General features: G+C 42.7%; 2 non-coding genes across 2 annotated transcripts; both read right to left on the reverse strand.

Moving 5' to 3' along the window:
• Positions 1-2163: 2163 nt before the first annotated feature.
• On the reverse strand, positions 2164-2272 carry LOC136490402 (small nucleolar RNA R71). Its single transcript, XR_010767695.1, has one exon. It is a non-coding gene; the product is annotated as a small nucleolar RNA R71 (small nucleolar RNA).
• Positions 2273-11587: 9315 nt separating this feature from the next.
• On the reverse strand, positions 11588-11696 carry LOC136490418 (small nucleolar RNA R71). Its single transcript, XR_010767709.1, has one exon. It is a non-coding gene; the product is annotated as a small nucleolar RNA R71 (small nucleolar RNA).
• Between the last annotated feature and the right edge of the window lie 244 nt (positions 11697-11940).

Below are 11940 nucleotides of genomic sequence, written 5' to 3' on the forward strand. Positions count from 1 at the left end.
GACTCTACCTCGCCCGATCCCACGGCATGCACCGACACCAGGATCCACGACTTTGACTCGCCCGATCCCACGGCACGCACCGACACCAGGATCCATGACTCCAACTCGCCTGATCCCACGGCGTGCACCAATGCCAAGATCCACAACTCTGACTCGCCTGATCCCACGGTGCACACCGACACTAGGATCCACGACTCTGACTCGCCTGATCCCACGGCGCGCAACAACGCTAGGATTTGCGAGCTCTGTTTTGTCCGATCCCTAAAAACTAAACCGCCTCAGCTGCGCAATGACGCCTTGGTTGACAACTCCGTCTCAACTAAAAAAAACACACACACGCCCACTGACAATACCCCCTAGACGATTCTGCCGGAATCGATCGGGGGCTCGGGGGCTACACCGTAGGTGTGCTCGCGCGCACCCGCCAATGAAATGAAAACCTCCCCCGCTGGCAACACGAAAAAACCCCCGAACGATTATGCTCGAATCGATCGGGGGCTCGGGGGCTACACCCGCGGGTGCACTCATGCGCACCCGTCGTTAAGACAAAAATCCCCCAAACGATTCTACTCGAATCGCCTGAGGGCTCGGGGGCTCCTGTCGGGTTCATAAACCAGGGGTCCCTCACGAACTGGCTTCCCAATAGAGGCTCGACCCAAACGGACAACGCACAACTCATGGGATGGCCTAGGTATCTAAACAATAGGCCAGAAGGGCAATCCAATCACCGACCGGAAGGTCTAGCCAAGGAGGAATAGCGCCCGTCTTCCTACTCCGGCCCACCTCTCTGACCAGAGCACTCGCTCCGGTATCCAGCCCACCTCTGGATGGCCTCTTCGACCGGAAGGCTTGGCCCAACGCCGCTTCTGACTCTGACCCGCATCTCCAACCAAGGATACGGCAAACCCCTGCTCACTGCTCTTCTCCGACTGGCGCAATCAGAGCCGACTGGAACCATCCGACCAGGGACGCCCGCTCGGTAAGGACCAGGGAACGAATGGAGAAAGCAAGGTAGGGCGCACAAGTCAAACCACAATACCAGGGTCTGTACCCTGAGCACCTATGGAAACAGTTCGTTGCAACCTTCCTAGAATGACAGAGCCTAAAACAGTGTTGTAGGCGCCGACATTTTCCCTATAGTATTGTGGGCACCATTAAACTCCCATACGGTAAGCCCCCCCATGACTCTGGGCATCAACAGTGTTGTGGCGCTGGCTTTTACCGTACCAAGAGAACATGGTAAAACACCTCACATGCCTCTGGGCATCAACAATATAGCAGGTTTTGACATCTGCCATACCTGAAGAAGGCGACATAACCTCCCACGTGCACCTGACATCCAATAGTGCTGTGGGCGCCTACCATCATCCTATACCCACCGACATGGGCAACAAGGATTAGAAGCATACGTACTCTCTCCCTCCTAATGAAGATTCATTCAAGTCATCCAGATTCATTAGATCAATCAAGTTCACTATTATAGAACTGCTAGGTTCAAACCATGAGCACATGCTCAAACACTTAGTTCATAGCGGGGCTCCCGTCACTCTCGGCCCTTCTAGCAGGAGTCCGACCGGACCTCTTGTACCCCCATCCTTCTCCTTCTCGTTTGTAACCCCACTGCAAACTTCGAGCACCTAGGCTCAGGAATAAAGTCACCGACCGACTCAAACTAGACATAGGACACGTTGCCTGAACCAGTATAAACCATGTGTCATTGAGTGCTAGGCCACCTCCAATCACAACGTACGACAAAACTATAAATATTTACTTGTTGGTCACTTTCTGCACCGACACCATGGCTAACAAGACTCTCCATGAATTCTCTACTCCAACTACAGCCAACATCCATACTAGACCAGCAGTCAATGTTGGAGACAATGGATTTGAGCTCAAGCCAGATCTCATCAACATGGTGCAAGCAAATCAGTTTTGTGGAAAGGCACATGAAGATGCGAGTGCACATCTCCAACACTTTCTAGAGATTTGTAGCACTTTACCCATCAAAGGAGTAACCCAAGATGCGATATTACTTCGCCTCTTCCCATTCTCACTTTTGGGGAAGGCCAAGCAATGGTTCTACGCCAACAAATATAGAAATACTACATGGGATAACTGCTCCATTGCCTTCCTAGCAAAGTTCTTTCCCCAGAGGCAAGACCAATGCTCTGCGTGGGAGAATCTCAAGCTTCCAGCAACAACATGATGAATCTGTCCCCGAGGCATGGGAATGTTTTCAAGATTATATATTAGAATGTCCATATCATGGGATGGAGAATTGGCTACTCATGCAGACTTACTACCACGGGTCGACCAACAATACCCGTGAAACTATGGATGCTGCTGCTGGAGGTGCATTCCTATCACTCACCATACCAGACGCAATAGCTCTTGTGGAGAAGGTGGCCTCCAATCAAGGTTGGAATGAAGAACATGTTCAAACCCACAAGAGAGGAGGAGGTATGCATCAACTCAAGGAAGTAGACATGCTGTCTACCAAGATGGACCTACAGATGAAGAAGCTTGAAGACCAAGCTAGTGAGAAGCAAGAAGTCATGCACATTCGTGATTCTCGCATGACATGTGAAGTATGTGGGAACACTAGGCATTTAGGGAACAGCTGTCCTGAAACCCAAGAGGATGTGAACTTTGTCAATAACAACAATGACTTTTGTCCTCAATAGAATCAAGGTTGGAACCAGCAACAGAGGCCAAACTAATGGAGATTGGACCTCACATTTTTCAAGAAGGTGTATGTGACTTCGGAGCAAGTATCAACATCATGCCTAAGGTAATTTATGATCAAATTAATGGAGATACTTTGTTATACACAAATATGTGCTTACAACTTGCTGATTAGTCACTCTGCTATCCCAAGGGAGTTCTTGAAGATGTCATTATTCGAGTGGGACAATCATATGTTCCCGTAGACTTTGTGGTTTTGGAAAAAGGTGGATATATAAGGGCACCCATTCTTTTGGACCGACCTTTCCTAAGCACCGCTAAAGCCATCATCTATGCGGACAGTGCCAAGATCTGCTTCACAATCAAGGATAGAAAGGAGAAGTTTTCCTTCAAGAACCGCATCTTGCGATCTCCCAGACATCCACAAACACTGTACCTACCCAAAGAGACAATAGTGACCAAGAAGAACAACAACAAGAGAAGGAGGAAGAGCAAAACTAGGCAACCTCAAGAAGAATCAGTCAACATGATCAATACACTTCGATTAGAGTATGACCACCTCCTCGCTTCACCATTCCTTGCTAAGAAGGATGATCCAGGCGTACCTAGATTCGAGTGTACCATTGGACAAAGAATCTTCTACAAGACCTTCTGCAATATTAGATCGGGTGTCAATATAATGTCCAAGGTAACGTATGAATACTTATTTGGTAATGAACCTTTGTTCCCTACATATATGCAATTGCAGATGGTAGACCAATCAATCTGATTTCTAGAGGGAATAGCGAAAGACATCATGGTAAGAATACATGACCAGTTTGCCCATGCCAACTTCATGGTTCTAGACATGGGTGAAGAAGAAGATGATACACCCATCATCCTAGGAAGACCGTTCCTCAACACCACCAACGCGATCATCTATGTTGGATCTAGACAAGTCCACTTCCAATTCCCTAGAGAGAAGGTGCAATGTTATTTCAATAGTTATACGACTTATGAGCAGCCAAAGAAGCCTCGCTCGAGGAGACTATTGGTGTTTCTTAGCGCAATCACTAGGATTGGTGTTTCCTAGCAATAGAACTAGAAAAGCCATGATGATATTTCTGAACACATGCAGAAATATTCCGCAAGCGCACGGATATATCGTTGTAGCACTTCATCCGAAAGTATTTAGGTATCGTTCATTTATATTTTCCCAAAGGAAGGCATGGTGTAAAAGTCTCTAGTAGGGACATGGTAAAGATAACATGACTGTGTAATAGACCAAAGTTCATAATAGGGGTAAACCATGATAAATGTTGCATAGTGTGACACACATTCAAGCCAATCTCAAGGATAAAGATAAAACAAAGAATGAAGAATAAAAGAATAAACCTAAACTGGAGCAGGCTTATCTTGTATAGCTATGCTAAGATGAGCATATCATAAAAATACATGAATATCTAAGTGTAGTGGTCCTAAGTTAAGATAGCTTTGGTCACTATAAACTTACTTCGGGCACCGGTGAACACTAGTCTGCTGAATGTTGCCGGCCTATAGCTCTATGCCGTATCTGAACGTGGGGGAGTGCTAGGGATAGATAGGGCTGTCACCACCTGCCGCCTACCCCACTACCATGGGATATGAGGCAAACAAAGGTAACGTGTAGCGTAGACACCACATCTACGCTATTTGTTACTACTCTAGCGTTGGCCAGGAACATCCATCTTTATCAGGAGTCCTCTACTAGAGCATCCACCATGGGGACAAACAACGATCCCACAAGAATATAATGACCAAAACTAATCTTAAAGTAGAACCTACTACCTCAATTTAGGTCTTGTTCTAAACATGTATGTATGAACGATTAAGCATAAAGTTCTATATGCTAAATGAATAACATAAGAACTTAGCTCTAGTTTCATAACATAGCTACAATGATAAGATAAGAACAAGAACAAGATGAAGAACATGACATGAATCACAATGAAGAACATTGTATTGATCATACCAAATATCTTCAAGATGTTCTGGATCTCCAATTACAACCTTGCCAAGCTCCTCATAAAACTACTAAAAGGTAAAAGATACAAGTAGAGGGAGAGTGGCTCAAATGTGGTGTGTGTTGAGAGGGAGCTCTCCCCCTCTCTTTATGCTAGCTAGAGGTCGGTTTGGCGTGAGATAAAATAGGAAACCACCCAAAACTGACCCTAGGTGTCATAATTGCACCGCCTGTGCAAGGTGGGCCTAAGAGGAGCTCGGGGCGGTGCGGCTGCACCCGTCCCTGCTGGCCTGCCTCACCATCGCCTTGTGTAGGTGGGCTCCTAAATGGGCCTGGGTCCTTGCTACATCAGTGCTTGCCCTGGATTTGCATGTTGGATGGGCCATCTTCTTGTTCTTTGGTGTATGATCTGCTTTACGCTTTGTTTGATGGCATATTTTGATTATAATTCCCTTATATTCATGTATGTGACCTGCAAAATAGTAATCCTGGAATACAAGTGGAACTATGTCAATAGTAATGGTATATGTGTTAAAAGATTGTTTATTTCTCCTGTTTTGGACTATAATTGGCGGTCGGATTTGGTTGTTAGTGACCACCAACAAATCCACCAAGCTTAACCTTTGCTCGTCCCAAGCAAATGGCTAAGTACTTGGTTGTTGATTAGGAGTTGCTTCAATGTCGATCACATTTCAAAAGTGCCATGCCTATAACAAAGTTTTCTTCCTTGATTTGAATAAATTGGCAATCTATCCACCCTTTATTATCTCGTTACCTATTGGGCTTTTTAGCCTCCTCCAAGTCTTAGGTGGTTGCAAGATAGAACAGTTCACAGAAATGCTTATCATTCGTTCTTTGATTGGCTTTCTTTCCAGAGGTTTTGAGAATTTTGTAAAATAAAAGTAAGTTCCTCAGATGATTCACTTGATCGCTCAAAAGTGTATAATCCTCACCAAAGGCTTTTTATGTTTGCCTTTCTTTTCATCCTACCAACTAAATGGCTTATGTGGATCTTTGGGTAGGTATAAAAGAAGGCATACTTGCGTCACATAATATTGCTAAGTAAAAAACCGGACCTCATGGAGATGCAAGTCATACACTCTGATCAAGACGTGCAAGTATGTGGAATTTTTTATAATCTTCCTAATGCTAAAATATTTTTGTACTCCTTTGAATCATAACTCTTTTTTTTGATGATTGCCTTTAAAGTATGGTCTGCCTTTTTCTCTTCTTTTTTTTCTTCATGCTTTTTAGCATGGGATTATTTTTCTCATGCTCTTTGGCATGCATTTTTCTTCTCCCACACCTTTTTGGCATGAATTTTTTTCTTCTTTTTTTTCTAGCATAGCCCATACTCCCTTTTGCATATGAAAATCTTTAGAGAGAGACTCAAAATAAATATGAATGGAGTATTTATTTGGTGGGCAGAAAACATGTTTTTGCGTCACTCTCAGTGTAAGAGTTAGTAGTTTTATTTGTGGGTGTACGTGTGTCTTGGTCATGAGTGCATGATGAGAATCTCAACAAGGGCCAACAATTTGACAAAGCTCAACATGATGACAAGCAACGTATGACTAAGGTTTTGTATTTGTAGAACATGTCATATGGCTTTGGTAGGAAATATAAATCACTGAGGAACTTTTAAGTTTTAGCATTTGAATAATAAAACTCAGGATGTCATGTCTTTCTTAGAATAAAGTCATAGCAAATTTTTGTTGCACCATATCTCCTTGTGGACAGAACCCATTGTAGTTGTTGTACCATGCATCTACCTGGGTTTCGAGGCAGCCGTTCCCCGAATGTCCGAAGTCACCGCACACCTTGCATGGTATATGCGAGTAGAGTGATTGAACGGTACCATAAGTTGCTTCTTTTATGGCACCATGTTCGTCCAAGCGTTTTATTAGGAGATCCAATTTTGTGGCCAGCATATCCGTTTCCTCCATGGTATGCATGCCATCTTCTTAGGTTTGGAGTTTCTCTTCATTCCAACCCTGGTTGGAGACCATCTTCTCCATGAGAGCCGTAGCTTCACTGGCTATGAGTGAGAAGAAGGCTCCTCCGACAGCAGCATCTATGTGGGCTCTGGATGTGGAAGTTAGGCCATTGTAGAAGTTTTGAAGGATCAACCAGTCTTCCATCATGTGGTGTGGGCAGGCAAGGATGTATTCTTACAGCTTCTCCCACACTTCTGGGATGGATTCTGATGTTGTCTGCTAGAACACGAGGGGCGTTGGTTTTGCCCATCTAGAAGAACTTCACGAGGAATGCCGTGGAACACTTGTTCCATGTGTTGACAGCTTCTTGGTCCTTGTAGAACCACTGTTTCACCCTCCCAAGGAGGGAGAATGGAAACATATGAAGTTTGATGATCTCAGGTCTGACATTCTTCATGACGATGGTGTCACACAGCTCCAGGAAGTGTTGCAAATGAGCGTTGGCATCCTAACTAGGTAGTCCGCAGAATGGATTGGCCTGCACCATCATGATTAGGCCAGTCTTCAGTTGAAAGTTCACGTCGCCCATGTTGATAGCTGGCCCAATGGGCATGTTGGCAACTGTGGGGATGAAGTACTCGCATAGCGTCTTGTCGGCCATGGTGTTTGGTACAAATGATGCTGGGGTGATGGACTCGGTTGCCGGTGGAGTAGTGGAAGGAGGATCCACATGAGGTTAGGCCTTCTTTAGGAATGACTCCAGATTCTCAGTGAAGGTTGTTGGCAAGTTGAAACTGTCTTACACTATCCTGTTTTCATCCATAACAGGATAAAACAAGCAAAGTCATCCTGTTATGAGCAATGGCTACTACACATGCATACTATCATGAACAAGTCCTAATAGATTGTTTTAACTAGTGCCTTCCCCGGTAATGGCACCAGAAATGCTTGTTGGCATTTCTTAGCGCAATCACTAGGATTGGTGTTTCCTAGCAATAGCACCAGAAATGCCATGATGATATTTCTGAACACATGCAGAAATATTCTGCAAGCGCACGGATATATCATTGTAGCATTTCACCCAGAAATATTCGGGTATCGTTCATTTGTATTTTCCCAAAGGAAGGCATGGTGTAAAAGTCTCTAGTAGAGACATGGTAAAGATAACATGACTGTATAATAGACCAAAGTTCATAATAGGGGTAAACCATGATAAATGTTGGATAGTGTGACACACACACTCAAGCCAATCTCAAGGATAAAGATAAAAGAAGGAATGAAGAATAAAAGAATAAACCTAAACTGGAGTAGGCTTATCTTGTATAGCTATGCTAAGACGAGCAGATCATACAAATACATGAATATCTAAGGGTAGTGATCCTAAGTTAAGATAGCTTTGGTCACTATAAACTTACTTCGGGCACCGGTGAACACTGGCCTATCGAGTGTTGCCGGCCTATAGCTCTACGCTATATCCGAACGTGAGGGAGTGCTAGGGACGGGTAGGGCTGTCACCACCTGTCGCCTACCCACTACTATGGGATACGAGGCAAATGAAGGTAACGTGTAGCGTAGACACCATGTCTACGCTATTTGTTACTACTCTAGCGTTGGCCAGGAACATCTGTCTTTATCAGGAGTCCTCTACTAGAGCATCTGCTGTGGGGACGGACGACGATCCTGCAAGAATATAATGACCAAAACTAATCTTAAAGTAGAACCTACTACCTCAATTTAGGTCTTGGTCTAAGCATGTATGTATGAAAGATTAAGCATAAAGTTCTATATGCTAAATGAATAACATAAGAACTTAGCTCTAGTTTCATAACATAGCTATAATGATAGGAGAAGAACAAGAACAAGATGAAGAACATGACATGAATCACAACAAAGAACATTGTATTGATCATACCAAATATCTTCAAGATGCTCTTGATCTCCAATTACAACCTTGCCAAGCTCCTCATAAACCTACTAAAAGGTAAAAGATACAAGTAGAGGGAGAGTGGCTCAAATGTGGTGTGTGTTGAGAGGGAGCTCTTCCCATCTCTTTATACTAGCTAGAGGTTAGTTTGGCGTGAGATAAAAGAGGAAACCACCCAAAACCGACCCTAGGTATCATAATTGCACCGCCTATGCAAGGCGGGCCTGAGAGGAGCTGGGGGCGGTGCGGCCGCACCCCCTGCTATCCTGCCTCACCACCGCCTTGCGTAGGTGGGCTCCTGAATGGGCCTAGGTCCTTGCTATGTTGGTGCTTGCCCTAGATTTGCACGTTGGATGGGCCATCTGCTTGTTCTTTGGTGTATGATCTGCATTATGCTTTGTCTGATGGTGTATTTTGATTATAATTCCCTTATATTCATGTATGTGGACTGTAAAACAGTAATCCTAGAATACAAGTGGAACTATGTCAATAGTAAAGGTATATGTGTTAAAAGATTGTTTATTTCTCTTATTTTGGACTATAATTGGCGGTCGGATTTGGTTGTAAGTGACCACCAACAGAGACGTCGATCATCCCGAAACCAAAAGAATCAATCCCCAAAGAATGAATGGAAGGAAGATCAAGAACCTAAAGAACACATGAAAGATGACCCCACTCCACCAAAGTCAAGCCCACAGACCAAGCATGTATGAAAAGAGAAAGTAACATCACCATCAGAGACACCATCACAAGATGTGCAGTCATCTGAGTCTCCATCGATGAGACTGGATGATGCACCCGAAGAATAAAGGACTCTTTTCCAGAAAAGTCCTATCCGGAGGACTTAAAAATCTGAACCCTGGCCGTGAGGTAACATCGGTAGTTATCTATATTTACTTTTCCACATTGCATGAATTATTTTCACTTTAGCATATTTACTTTTCTACATTAGCATTGCATTTAAAACAAAGAAAAATAAAAAGTTTCATTATTATATCATTGCATCATAAAACCTAAAGCCCTATGTGAAAATTTTTCTCGGTGTGTAAAAGCCCAGGGAAATATTCACTGTGGTGGCATAAAAAATATATATATCATGCATGCATATTTTCTTTCTACATTATATAAATAAGAAATTCAAAAATATTAAATAGACATCCTACTAGAACTTTGCCAACTATGAAATCTGTCTAAACCCCCAAGGACAACAAATCTCTGAATGGTTGATTGCTAACCCCTCATCCTAATCTGTGCCACAAGTTTTGGTGTTCTTGTTGGAGTATTTGGCAGGATGATAGAGAGTAAAGCCATCCATCCAAAATATTGCTACACCCATTGTGTGAGGAACCCTACTTCTGGAAGGATGAGGAAGACTTCTATTGGTAGACTCAATCTAAGAAAGACCACGACAACATCCAGCTTGGGGGAGGAGCATCCCCCATGTATCTAGCTATGTATTTCTTTCCCTTTTGGTTTTACTATTTTTAAGTATGCTTCATATTGCTAAAGAAATAAAAAGATGCATAACAAACTAAAAGCAAAATAAAAATTTATCTTAGCTAGTTATATAAATATGAAGGTGTGATCTTAAATTGTGAAAACAAAATAAAAGTGTGTGTCTAGTTTTCTGTTTTTAAGAGCTAATAAAAGAACTCTAAGGATAATCTCTTGTAATGGAAATGATGAATAGTGCTTTGTCATAAATCCTTTCAAGTACCTAGTTTTCAGCTTTGAATTCTCCCGAGTTTTGGATACGACTGTTTTGATATAAGAATTTGCTCTGAACTTGAAACTCATGGGTAGCATATGTTGATCTAAGTCTAGGTAATTGACGGATATGATATGAGAAGGTCTAAGCTGCTATTTATCTTGTTCCTAGTGATACTAAAGTTCTAGAGATTTACCTTTTGAAAAACATAAAAATCCTACATGATGAGCTCCTATATGACAAAGCTTGAATTCCTACCAAAGCCATATATGATATTTAGATTAGGAAAACTTCCACATATATGCTACTCGTTTTACATTGAGTTTAGTCAAGCTTTGTTGACCCTTATGAGAGGTTTGTCATGCTCTTAAAATCAAGATCACGTACCCACCACCCAAATATGCACTACTCCTACACTGGGGGTAGGCGCAACAACATGCCATTCCATCTAGATCCACCCAAAAATGTTTTACTCCAACACTAGGAGTGAACACCAAAAATATGCCCTATAGGATATCCACCAAATAAATGCTCCAAGTTCTTGTTGCTGTCTCTCAAAAGTTTTGTTGCAGAAAAGAAGCATGGAGCTATGCAAAAGTTATTCATTAAAAAAGAAAAGAAGAAGAAAAAAAGAGAGATAAGAAAAAATGGACAAGTGTCTGAATTATTAAAACAATGGGTACTCAGATGCCCACCTGAAAAAAGTGAGATGAATAAGATAGCCCTTGCTCTCTTGCAAAGTTGTTTCCAAGTTTCAAAAGAGAGATATATTTTCAAGGAGCATAGTAGAATTAGGTTAGCCACCATATACATCCATACATATGCACATCTTGATTTGATTGTATGACTCAACTCTCTTTGGATCTAAGGTTTGACTTTACAATATATGTATTGCAAGTATGCTCTTTTATGCTTTCTCCATTCCTATGAGCCCCACATAAGCCTTAGTTGTAGGAAGAGAAAGGCATAACATCACTATTGCCTTGGTAAGGATCCACAAATACCACATATATCGAGAGACTTGAGAGTGTCATACAGTGGAAGCTCTAAGTTTTATTTTGAAAAACTATAAAAACTCCAGAATAATGGTTGAGCAAAGAACTTGAGACATAGTGCTTGACTTGATGGTTCTGTCTTTCAATTGCTCAAGACCCAAGTGAAGGCTGAGAAGCCCCATGGTTGAAGGTAATATGGGTAAGTTTGAAAGTCCCATGCCATACTACTTTGCCTCTTCCCATTCTCACTCTTGGGGACAGCAAAGCAATGGTTCTATGCCAATAAAGATAGAAATACTAAATGGAATAACTGCTCCACTGCCTTCCTAGCAAAGTTCTTTCCCACAGGCAAGACCAATGCTCTGCGAGGGAGAATCTCAAGCTTTTAGTAACAACATGATGAATCTGTCCCTGAGGCATGGGAATGCTTTCAAAATTATATATTAGAATGTCGCCATCATGGGATAGAGAATTGGCTACTCATGCAGACTTTTTACCACGGGTTGACCAATAGTACCCGTGAAACTATGGATGCTGCTGCTAGAGGTGCATTCCTGTCACTCACCATACCAGACGCAACAGCTCTTGTGGAGAAGATGGCCTCCAATCAAGGTTGGAATGAAGAACATGTTTAGACCCGCAAGAGAGGAGGAGGTATACATCAACTCAAGGAAGTAGACATGTTGTCTGCCAAGATGGATCTGCTGATG

This window comes from Miscanthus floridulus, chromosome 10, assembly GCF_019320115.1.
Source record: "Miscanthus floridulus cultivar M001 chromosome 10, ASM1932011v1, whole genome shotgun sequence".
Classification (NCBI taxonomy): Eukaryota; Viridiplantae; Streptophyta; class Magnoliopsida; order Poales; family Poaceae; genus Miscanthus; species Miscanthus floridulus.